Genomic DNA, 12,678 nt, shown 5'->3' with positions numbered 1-12,678 from the left:
GATAAGGCTTCGTGCCGGCCCTTGATGAGGCTTCATGTACAGCAACAGGAGAGGGGGTGCCAGTGCATATTGAGGAATTATGTGTCCTAGGTGTGTTACATGTACTCTCCACTTGACCTCCACAACTCTCTGCAGTATGCATCATTACACTGAGGCCTTTTGTCTAACTAGGGAAACCAAGGCCAGAGCATTCACGTATCTTGTTGGAGTTAGCCCAGCTGGAAAGTGCTGGAGGCGGGAGTGGAATCCAGTGGTCTGGCTCTAGAACCTGGCTCCCAGCTACCATGCCCTTAGACCTGAGGAAAGGGATGGAGGGCAGCCTAAAGCAGAGCTATCCTTTTTTCTGTCAAGGTTATGGTACTTTTTTGTTTGCTAGAGGGTTATGAATGTCATAGTTATTCAGCAGGTGGATTGATAGGTTTGTGGATAGAGCAGTGCAATAAGAGGTGGGTCCAGACACTCTGGTGCTTGGAACTTGCATTCAGAGGATGCATATTTTGAACTGATTGTCCATGTGGCTTGGAAGGCATGTAGGGGAGAGAGGGGAGGAGTCGGGGGAGGTGGCACATCTGCAAACGGGGACAGGGAACACGTTCAGCTCCCAGGGTTAGTGTGAGAATTAAATGAAACTGGTTGCACTGACTACACTTGGTCCCCTCTCTTGTCTCTCCGTGGCTCTGTTTCCTTTGCAGCACATACCACAATTTGTCCTTATGCATTTGTTTCTCTAAATGCTTATTGCTCCCAGGGCAACTTTCTTAGGATAGGGTTCAAGTCTATTATATTCCTCAATGAAAAGCCATGATCTAGCAGGTGCCTGGCACATAATGCAAGCTCAGTTAGTTAGAATGAATGACTGAAGGTATTGTATATAAACTACCTGGCACAATAGAGGCAAGAGGTGGTCCACTTCCAGGGAAGCCTGGACCGTCTGAGGTAGTTATTTTGCCCCTAAGCACAAGCCAGCAACAATTCTTACTTTCACCAACCCCGTCTACACACATATACACACCAAGTCCTCCAACCCTGGTTCCAGTCTGCCTGGTGCTAAGGAGGGAAGCGTGACTTTGCAAAGCTGTTTGACAACAAAAGAGAACCACTGAGCCCCCGACCCCTAAAATTGCTGTATTAGCTAGAGTTACCATAATCAAATTGGCCCCTCCCTTAGTGGTTCTCGGATAGGAGGAAGTGGTTTGAACAGGGTGTACTTATTTCCTTCGGAACTTGTAGGGAGATTGAGAGAGGGCGGAAGTTGATCACGTGGTATGACCTCAATGGATATTTTATTGCAGGAAGAGAGGGATAGATGGAAGGATGGATAGACAGACAGATGGGCAGATAAATGTACGAACAGGACCCTTGGGCTGCTAACAAGAACCAAATGGTTTGGTCTGAAATATGCTGGAAATTTTGATGGGAATTTTAAGTTTCAGCCCCTCTCAGAGCTGGGAGAAATACATTCTTGATGAATGTCAAATAAAAACTTAAAACCCAGCAGCATCTATTAATTCAGGGCACTGATTTAGGTGCACTAGAATGAATAATTTCTGTCTTTAAGAAGGCTCATTTCCCTTGGAAATACATTGCCAGATTTCACCATTTAGAATGGGGAAGTTTTCTTCCGAAAGTGACTTAGGAAAGTTTTATTCAGAAAGTGACTTTAGTTTGCTGCAATGCAAACCTACCCTTGTCTGTTTTGTTTATATTAGATGGAGGAACAAGCAGAAATACATATTCAGAAAAATGGAGGAGTGCCCCACTCATTGCTTTAGCGGTTTAATCCATCATATGTAGCACTGCTTGTTAATAGCTTTCTGCCTAGGAAATATAACATGGATATGATATATTTTAATTGTCTGATTTAGAAATGATAGCAATAGCTACTATGTAGTACCTATTATCTCCTAGATAGTACATGTAAACTTCTTTCAAACATATAAAGAAACTGGTCTTCTTTTTACAATGAAAATACTAACACTCAAAGGGGCAAAGTGACTTGCACAGAGTCAGAGTTCTTTGGTGGCCCCAGAATGTTGACTCAGGTGCGGCTGGTTACAGCACAGTCTTTCTATGTTGCCATCTTGCTGCTCTGATCTAGATTCCAGATCTGTTTAAGGTGAAGGAATCTAATTAGATTTCAATTTGTCTATTCCATAGGTTTTAAACATTATTATTATACTTTCAGAGCATATTAAGCACTCTTAAATAGAATTCTTCGTCTTCTTCTTTTTTTTTTTTTTGATGAAGTTTCATTCTTGTTGCCCAGGCTGGAGTGCAGTGGCACAATCTCAGCTCACTGCAACCTGCAACCTCCACCTCTCGGGTTCCCCCCAGTAGCTGGGATTACAGGCACCCGCCACCATGCCTAGCTAATTTTTGTATTAAATAGCATTCTTCTAAGTGGAGACTATTAGTTGCAACATACTTGCCAGAATTTTGACCTGAGCTTCCCTCTCCAGTTTTCAAAGGGCCACAGCCCAGTTTAATGGACTCACAGCTCAGCATCTCATAGCAAACCACAGAATGACAATTTAAAGACTATGGGGTGTATTTTTCCTAAAGTGAAGAAGGTACCACTTTAAACGCAAGCCTCAGCCCTGCATCCGCTTGTTCTCGCTGAGGCTCCCCCAACCCTTTAGAGCCCCTCACTTGCCTCTACCTCCCACCAGCTATGGGACTTGGACAAGCCACCTAACTTCTCTGAGCCTCATTTTCTCAGTTTTCAAAAGCAAATAACCACCACAATCCTATAGGATTGTTCTGAGGATTGCAGAAAAATAACTTTTTATGCATTGCTCCTCCCCAGTCACTCAGGATGGGAGATATCACCTCCTGACACCCCTATGCACAGCCGCAAGTGAGGACATTCTGAGGCCAAAGCTCAGGTCACTTCTTTGACACCAGGCTCTCTCCATATGTATGCACCTAAAAGAATGTGGAGTGTGCCTTTTTCCTTAGAAAATTCCAGTTGTCCTAAATCTCTTCCAACTCTAACATGCTGTTTTCAGAATTTATATACTCCACATGTTTGCCTTTCCTTTGATTCCTCCCTTCCCCCATACACATACCAGCTGCTCAGATTGTTATTAATTATCTTCGGCATCTTCTTAAAGAAGATGCATACAATCACACTCCAAGCAGCACTATTGCAATCCCTCAACCCACCTGGCTCCATGCACCTTTAGATGTCATGACTCCAGCCTGATAGCATTTACTGAGCACCTGCTGTATGCTGAAACTGGCCTGGACACTTAGCATATGTCAATTTCTTCACTTTGCCCTATACCTGGGTGCATTAGGTACCATCAGTGTCACTTTACAGATGAGAAAATGAAGGCCTGGAGAGGTTTAAATGACTCCCTCAAGGTCGCACAGCTAGGAATTCTGATGGCAAATCCCAATTGTCCTTTGTAAGAAGCCTGCTAAGTGCAAGCCTTTTTGGCGAGAATGTTTCCTCTGGCAACATCCTGTCCATGCTCCTCCAGCCCTTCTCTCCACAAAATTATGCATCCAACACCCACTGAACTACTGCATTGTGCTGGGCACCAGGTTGGGGGCTGGGCTCCTCTGAAGACCTTGCCCCACCTGTGCTCAGGGAGCTCCTCTCTGGCTCCAGAAAGTCAACCCCTGCCAACTGTGTGTTGAAGAGGTCCCGAAGTCTCTCCCCACCCCGTCTCTGCCACATCCCCCCAAAATACCTTCACACACTGGGCATGACTCCTGTAGGAGCTGTCTGCAGAGGGATTGCTGGGCGCAGAGTCACTGCCTCTTCGTCTGTCAACTGCTGCTGCTCCGGAATAAACAGGCAGCCGGGCCTCTCGCGAGTGTGGAGAAGCAGCCCATGCTACCCAGAAGAACTGCAGTTGCTAAACTGGCCACATACTTCCTCTGCTAGGAACGAGGAAGGCACAGGGCTTGCAGAAGGGCAGGTTCCTGTTTTCAGTAACCACTCTGAGTAGGCTTCTCTCTGCAAGGACTGGGAAGATAGACGCATTATTAATTTTTTTTACAAAGCACTTGAGAATATGGCCAGCTTAACTCAAGATTCTGGGATTTCAGAAGCTTGGTCTTCTTTCTCTAATTAAAAGGCAAATTGGTGGGGCTGTGAATTTGCTCTTGTGCATCCCTGGAGCTCGCTGGGCCCACAAAAGCTGTGGCTGAGAGCTACAGCTTCTCTGATTTCGGTTTCCCAATTTTTGCGGCTTCCTTCTGTTATTGCCGAATGGACCCCAGAGCAATGCTTTGAGATTAAAGGAGACTAAAGAGACATAATGACTTGGTGCAATGTGTGGGTCAAGGGAAAAGAATTAGAAAGAACATTATGGGATGGTAGTTGTTTGAATATATAGTGCACAGTTGATAATATTGTCCCAGTCTTAAGTTTCTTGGACACGGTAATAATAGTGTGGTTATGTGGGAGAATGTCTAGTTCTTAGGGAACACATGATGACCAAGAGGATGTCTCGTATCATGACAGCTATAGCTTTCAAAGAGTTTCTTAAAAGAAAAGCTGCATCCCTGTATCTACAGCTATTATGTTGGCACAAAAGTTATTGTGGTTTCTGCCATAGAAGTAATGGCAAAAACCACAGTCATTGTTGCACCAACCTAATACATCTACATCTATATATAAAGACACAGAAAGAGAATGAGAGAGACAGAGAGCAAACGGGAAAAAATGTTAATACTTGGTGAGTCTAGGCAAAGGGGATATAGGTGTGCATTGTTCTACTCTTGCAACTTTTTGGTGAGTTTGATGCTAAAATGCATGAGTCTTTATGTTATATATTACAAAACGTATGTTGTATATGTTATACATTATGTAAATATTGCGTATAAAATCTCCCTACTTGAAGTGTGTGGGTCTCAAGAGAAACTCAGGCACGTGGGGCTTCAGAGCTTATTGACGAAAGAGGTAAAAGTTTCTGCAATGCTGACCCCAAGATAGACTGGGAATTGCTTGTTTGAGCTTGGAATGCCAGGTAACCACACTGGGATGGCCCTCAGACCCCCTCACAGCCCCTCACACCTCACAGAGTGGACAGAGCATCAGAGACTTGACTGATCTGCCCACAGTCACACAGCTAGTCCCAAAGAAGAGCCAGGGCCGGAATCTACAGCTGGTGACCCAGTCCCCAGTCCAGTGAGGCCGACACAGCCACCCTGGGACAGTCATTTGGAAACCTCACTCTGTGTAGTTTGCAAAGATGAATCAAAACCCTCAGAGCTGCTTCTAAATTTAGCAGGCAGGCACTCTGCACTAGAGAGATGGTTCCTTAGACAACTTGTGAAAACACCCGCTCGCGAAGAGCATGCTGGGAAGGTACAAAGGAAATATTGCAAAAGACTGAGTGGGCAGTTTGCTTAACAGGTAAGAGGGGACAGGCAGAAATATGCAGAAGTGGAGCTTTTCCCCCAAATTTACACAGAAGAGTAAAAGAGCTTTGGACTGATAGTCAGAGGTATGAGTTTTGTGATGACTTTTTAATAGACACTTACCAAGCAAGAATCTAGTACAGATGAGACTCTGAATTTATTCCCTGTCATTTCTTTTGTAAAATTTTATTGAGCAAGGCATATTCCAGGAACTGGGATTTAGCTGAAAAAAAAGATAATAATAATAAAAAAAATAAACTGCAAAAGCCCTGCCCTTCCCTGTACTTAACTTAAAGGAGACTACAGAGACATGGCAACTTGGTGCAATGTGTGGGTCACGGGAAAAGCACTAGAAAGAACGTTATGGGGTGGCAGTTATTTGAATATATACTACACAGCAGGTTCTACTACTTCATATAGGAGGAGTCCTATGGGAAAGACTGAATATGTGACTATCAATTATGGTGACCCATCGAGGAAACTCAGTGGGTTGATGGGACCAAGGGGCCCAGATGTGCTACTTTGCACAGGTGGCCAGTTGTGGAGGGATGGGCTGTCTCTCGAGATATCATTAGGCTGAGAACTGTAGGAGGAAAGCAAGCCAGCTCTGGGACAAGCCAGGGCATGACAGGTGTGCGCACAAGGGACTGCTGGTTTCACACACGCTTTAAAAGTTTTGGGGAAAGACAGTCACCCCTAAAGATGTTCAAGTCAGAAGCAGAGGCAGACAAGAGAGAGGCCCATAGAGTGGGTTCCTGTTCAACGGGTCCTGTTCACAGGAGAAGCTGCAAAAGAAGGAGAAAGGCAGGATGCAGAGCCCTGGAGGTCAGGGCTGCAGGCTCTTCTCTGTCTTTTTCCAGTTGGTCATTGGGTGACTGGGGGGCTGCTGCTAACCTCTCCCGACCCCCAGCCCCGGGGTGTTCATGACCTCCCTTTCGCCTCCTGGGGTAACTGAGGAAACTCGGTAGGTTTGAGAAAGTGTTCCTCCTACTGGGCGCTGTGCTATCCCAAAGCCTGGGCTGTGCCAGAGCAGGGGAATGGAATGGAGGTGTGGGCCCTGGGCCCAATAGACAGGTTAATCTGACCTTAGGCCTCTGTTTTCAGTAACCCCGGGGGGGTTCTCAGCCTCAGCACTTTGGACATTTTGGATCAGAGCATTCTCTGGTGTGTGTGTGTGTGGTGGAGTTGCAGGGCTGGCCTGTGCATTGGAGGATATGCCACAGCATCTCTGGACTTGACCCACTAGACGGCAGGAGCACCCCGCACCTCTCCAAGTCACGACAACCAAAAATGTCCCAGAAATTGTCAAATATGCTCTAGGGAGCAAAAATTGCTCCCAGTTGAGAACCACTGGATCATACCCATCCCAAAATAAGACATGTGCGAAGGTTGTTCTTTCTTGGGTTGTAAAGTGCTGCCCTGAGGCCAGTTGGTTTTCCTGCTTTTGTGTGGACTCAGCTTTGCAGCATGTCTGCCTGTGCTCCCTGGTACACATCTCAGAAGCCTTCTGTATAGCAAGGCTCCTTTGGGTGGCTGTGTCACCCATCCTTCCTCTCTGCCATCATATACTTAACCAAAGAAGAGGAAATAGTTTGCGGTCTGTTCAGGAGTCCTAGGGAATTAGGGCTTGGAAGCTACAGTCTGGGCAGCCTGTGAGCTGCATCTTAAAGGAGAAGCACTTTGCTGTCAAGAACTGGGGTGGGAGCATGTGAGCCACGACTGCCTAAGGAAAATAGAGGAAGAGCAGGAGGTGGACTTCTCATTGCAGAGGCCCAGTCAAAGAGGATTGTATTGTGAGTTTGCTTCCATGTCTTCCCTGCTCCTCCACCACTCTAACCATCCCTCTCCCAGCCATTTTCCACACTGTTCCTCAGTGTTTCACACACTTTTTTCTTCTAATCCATGAAGAAGTCTTGATTCCAAGAATATTGTCATTTATTCAAGCATGCTTTTCGTACTCCATACATTCATTCAGTTATTCATTCAACAAACGTTTGTTAGCATTCACTGTGTGCCAGACGCTATGCATGTAACTGGACCATGTGCCAGGCAAGACTAGGCCCTACCCTCAAGGAGCTCAAAGCCAAAAACTCTTTATCCCTGTTTTCCAGGCCCAGCACAAAACAGTGTTCATTACGTATTTGCTGAATTACTTAATTTTGCCAACATCTATTGTAAATTTCGTGTATGTATAACCTATATTCAGGGGACAGATAAGGAGAGAATTCTCAGTTTGTGTATGATGAATGTGTCTCCATCCCTCCCTGCCCTCAGGGAGTTTCTGATCTAGCAGAGGAGACAGACATACAGATCAAAACCCCAGGGTATAAAGAAAGACGTCGGTAGGGAGGGGGCCAGGAGAGGAGATCAAGAAACCTCTAGGGCTCCTGGTTTCACACAGGAACTTCATGGCACTGAGGCATGGCGGGACCACATTAGATTCCATCCCAGCAGCTTGGTCTTCTGGGTCCATGTACTGAGCACAAGAAGCAAAGACAAAACCACATAGCAGGTGATGCCCCCACCAAGGACATCAAGGATAAGCATGGGATCAGGCCAGGCTCTGCTGCACTGGCCGAATGACACTATCAGGAGGTCAGGCTTTAGGACTCACAGAGACACCCAGTACCATCTGTGTAGGAAGCAGCTGATTTCCAGAGGACTTTGCAAATTAATTAGAATTAGCTATTGGGGCCCAGACTAATGGCCATAGGCAAATAACAACAATGCCAGCCATGCATGGATTGAGAATCATTCAGTTAAGTACTAGGCTATGGTCATTACTTTTATTAAAGTGAAATGTTCCCCTGTGTAAAAACTACTTTACACACTTAACTTTGTCAGGAGCCAGTTGTTATATTTCTCCAAGTGGGGATTGATGGGTTTCCCAAGGGAAGCAATAAAAAGCCACTTCTCCAGCTTCAGGTCTCAGAGGAGTTCCAGATTCTAGGAGGTGAAGAGCTCCTAAGGCAATTCAGCATCATGCGGCAGACGTGATGTGGAAGCCCCATGCTGGGTCAGAGTCACAGCTTGATGCAGTATGAGCAGATTTCCATTCCTACTTCATAGCTTGATTTATTTTCCTCTTTCAATATAAATATTCAAAAGTTTGGAAGAAGGAAAAGGCAGTCTTGGGAACTAGAAAGCTTTCTTTCGATGGATAAAACCAAGTGTAAACTAGAGAAGTTCAATACCACTGATTGAATGCAAGGCATGACACTTGGTGCTGTAAAACTGTCGATGGGATTCCCATATCAAACCATATGACCTTCAAGATCGCGTGCAAGATAGAAGTTCTCGAGAGTAAAATTTTGCCCCCTCTATGGCTGGATGAGTGCTGACCCACTCATACAATAATTTATTTAATAACAGTTTTTTGAACCCCTTCTATGTGTTAGGGATTGCTCTGGGTACGGAGTTAGAGAAATAAATGAGTAAAGTCATAGAAGGGAACTGAGGGCATGGGAACAGTAAGAGGAACTCTCCCCTTAGAATGGTGACGTTTGAAATGAGTCCAGAGTGACTCGGATATGAAAATCAAGAGGAAAAAGACACCAGGCAAAGGACATAACAGATACAAAGGTTTGGGGCTGGAAATTCTTGTGTTCAAGGAGCAGACAGAAAGGAAAGGGAATGAATATTGGGGAAATGCAACTTGGCTCTTGCTTATATTACGTATTTAGTCTTTCAACTCACTCTATGTATCTAGACATCACCTGAAGAAACTGGTGCTGATAGGGCTTAACTTAGTTGCCTCCAGTCACCCAGCTGATGAGTGACACCACTGGGTCTAGGCTCATGAGTTCTAGAAGTAGGAAATTTGCTGTCACTATTTCACTACCCTCCCATTGCGTCTTCCCACATCGCACCTCTCCCCGCCAATGCTGCCTTCCCATCCTCTTTCAGCCCTGTGTCTCCAAATAAGACTCAGGCCCTGCAGTCATCCTCCTCAAGCAGCTGCCCCAAACTCAGGACCATCTTCATCCCTTTCCCACAGGATCCACTTCACCCCTTTCCTGGCATTCGAAGCTCATCAATCTGTTCTCCACCCTCCTTATCAGCCCCATGGCAATGTCGGCACTTAAGGCCTCCATGTCCCAATCACCACAGGAACTCCCCTACCATTGTGCACTGTAGACAAGCCCCTCACTCTTCCTCATGCACTTCACCACTGCCCTTCCTCTCCTGTGTGGATGCCTTTCCCCCTGCAAGGGCAGGGGGCAGGTCCCTTCAGGCCCAACCCAGAGCTAACCTTGTCCACGCATCTTCCCAGATGCCTCTCAGCCAACAATGATTGCTCCCTCTCAGAAGGCCCCTTGGTGTTTTATCTGTGTCGTAGGAATGGGACACATTGCGTATTGGAGTAACGAGCAAGAGAGGATTTGAGGTACTTAGGAGTTGTGTGATCTTGTGGGGCTTTCTGATCCTTTCTCTCAGCCTAGTGATGTTACTGATACTACTTTATCATGAGAATCCATACGTAATAATGTGTACAGCCCACCTGGTCCAGTGCAAGGCACATAGGAGGGGATTACCAGATAGAGGTGCTTTTCTTTCCTTTCAAATTGGAGCCTGAGCTTGGGAAGGCAGGAGTATGTCTAACCATGACCATGTAGCCTAGCACAGAGGTTATCCCCAAAGATGTGATCCATAACTATCCCTCAATAAAAGAATAAATGAAGGTTGTGCCTTTTGAATTAAAGTACCTACACTGTGAATGGTGACTTTTCACCTCTGGGGAAGACAATAAGCTAACTATGAAAACCATCTGTGGGGAGAGCAGACCCTATTGTTTCTCTGGAGATAAAAGTTTATGTTTCTGGAACATCTCCAAAGTTGGATCAGTGGTCCATCTGGATGAGCTGATTTCTCCAGCTGGAGTGGAGCCTAAATGTATATGTCATCAGAATCTTCGGGAGGTCTTTTGGCACTAACAATATTCTCAGGAAGAAGAAGAAAAAAAAAAAAGTAGCCGCTTTTTGTCCACCACAGCTGTCTGCTGCAAAGAGCTGCATGGATATGTTGATTCGTTCAAGCTGTTCTCTTCTGTTATTGCTCAACCTAGACCCACTGCCTCCACATCGGGGGAGACCTTACTGTTCTTAGCCTTGCAAGGGTTGATGAAGAGGTCAGCAATGTTCCCAGAGGTTGGGAAGTTCTCTGAGCAGGACCCAATTTCAGTTGGTTGCAACGTTGCTTTCTTTGCTCACTTCCTGTGGCTGCACTCCTGTGTAAGCCTTCCTGCCTCCGGCGGATTGTCACACAGGCCCCACTCAAGATAACACCGCTCCAGCAGAAATGTAGAGGAGGAAACAGGCATCTCATTTCTAAGCAAAGAGGAATCTAGCCAGAAATGTTGAAATGTGTTTTATCTTCCCTTGGTGCCAATTTAGAGTCTATCTTCTGTAAAGGGCACAGAGATCCTTGTGAACTCTGTTTAAGGACACAGACAAAAGACAAAGTCTTCCCATGTATATGATGTGTGGTGTAGGGTGTACGGTGTATGGTGTTGGTGGTGTTGGGTGTTGTTAGGCCCCATGAAGGGAATTGTTTCAAGGGTGTCTCCTAACACCAACCTTCGCCGTATTTTCTATTGGTCTGACTTTCAAAAACTGTAAGTTCCAAGAAGGCAGGGAGTATATCTGTTTGGCCAGTTATTGACAGCTAGCTTTGGCACTTTGCATGCCTGAGGCAACCAGGAAAGGTCCACTGGAAAGAAGGAGGGAAAGAAGGGAGAGAGGGCAGGAGAGACAGGGAGCAAGTTAAGAAAGAAATCTTTCTCTTCCATAGATTGCAAACTTTCTTAAGGCTTTAATCATTTTTGATTCTCTGCAGCACTGGGCAGATAGGAGGAGCTCACAGATGCCCATGGAATTATCTTGATGATTGACTAGCTTGCTGCAGCAGAGCAGGCTGTGGGCCCTGGGAAAGTAGAAACAGCGGCTGGACATTGAGCGATAAGGCCTTTGTGGCTAGCTTCCCCACATCACCGGAGTCAGGCCTCTTAAACACTCTGCCCTGGCATTTTCGTCTCCTAAACAACAATGCCAAGAAACCTTGCCCAGCCACTTCTAAGTGTGCTTGAACAGCACAAAATGAGGGTAGGATCTGTAACAGCATTATTGTGACTTTTATTAAGGTTTATTATTAAGGTTTCCTCTACTGTTCTCATTCTATGATGCCTTAATACTTTCATGACATACACTGTTTTCTAATGATAAGTTTCTGTCATTGTTATCAAAAGAAAAACAAACTCAAAACTAGCCTCGATGTAATTTAAAACAGTGTCATCCAGTTATAACTGACTGAATGGGTGTGAAATCATCTGTCAGCACCTGCTTTGGTGCTCACTGAGCCACAACTAATTACACTTAGTCGCGTGGGGCAGCCATGGAGGGAAAGCAATGAGTAGGCAGGCCTAGTTGCTATAGAAATAGTTCTGACCAAAACAACATTTCAATCCCAAAAGCCATTTTTAGACTAGAAAATTTTATTTTTGTTTAAGTAGCAACAATAAATAATTATAACCTGTAAAGCATGGTACAGATGTCAGTTATCATTATTTATTATCGCTAATACTTTATGACCTGTAAAGCACTATACAGTTGTCAGTCATCAAGTATTTTTTGAACTTGTTACTTAATTTTCACAAGAACTCTTTGAAATATCAGTCATGATTTTAACAACTGCTACTACTATTTATTGTAAACTTGAAACATGTAAGCACTTTACATGTTATCTCATCAATTCATCTTAACAAATGAATGAGGTAAATATTCTCATCCTTATTTTATATTAGGGGAAACTAAGGCACTGGGACTTTAAACAGCTTTCCTAAGAACACACAGCGGGTTAGAGGAGGTATTGGACTGGAACCTGCGCTGATGGACCCCATGGCCTACGCTCTTGATGCCACACCTTGAAACATATCACATACCCACTTTACAGATGAGGAAATGGAGACCCAGAGAGTTAAGCCAATTACTAAGTTGTCAGTACAAGATTTAGTAAGATTTCTTCAACCTGAAAGCCCATGGTCTCTCTGTTTTTTTCTGCATCTCTTTAAAATAATAATAATTATTTTATTTGAAGAGGATTTGAAGAGGATAATGTTGGAATTGTGTGATATGGGTTCCAGAATCTAAGCAGGCTCAGGGACCCATGTGTGCCCTTCTCATGCAGTGCCCTGCTGCCCCGTCCAGGTTCTAGTGAAGCCACTTCCTCCTCAGATGGTCCGTCTGCACCCAGCGGTTCCCAGTATTCCCCCCTCAGATGGTCCGTCTGCACCCAGCGGTTCCCAGT

General features: G+C 45.1%; 2 protein-coding genes across 5 annotated transcripts in view; one reads left to right on the top strand and one right to left on the bottom strand.

Annotated features, from left to right (window-relative positions):
* Positions 1-12,678, top strand: part of TG (thyroglobulin) — a 272,792-nt gene that overhangs the window by 206,018 nt on the left and 54,096 nt on the right. The window lies entirely within an intron of this gene.
* Positions 1-12,678, bottom strand: part of SLA (Src-like-adaptor) — a 66,956-nt gene that overhangs the window by 34,467 nt on the left and 19,811 nt on the right. Inside the window, exon 2 of one of the 4 annotated variants that reach the window (XM_011938153.1) lies at positions 3,699-3,976. The exons of the other annotated variants lie outside the window; for them this stretch is intronic. The gene's annotated coding sequence lies outside the window, so the exon portion shown is untranslated. The remainder of the gene's footprint in view (positions 1-3,698; positions 3,977-12,678) is intronic. 4 annotated transcript variants of the gene reach the window in all.

The sequence above is a fragment of the Colobus angolensis genome, unplaced genomic scaffold (assembly GCF_000951035.1).
Source record: "Colobus angolensis palliatus isolate OR3802 unplaced genomic scaffold, Cang.pa_1.0 Scaffold17, whole genome shotgun sequence".
NCBI classification, from domain to species: domain Eukaryota; kingdom Metazoa; phylum Chordata; class Mammalia; order Primates; family Cercopithecidae; genus Colobus; species Colobus angolensis.
Note: the sequence above shows the minus strand (reverse complement) of the source record. Positions and strands in the feature narration are given on the sequence as shown.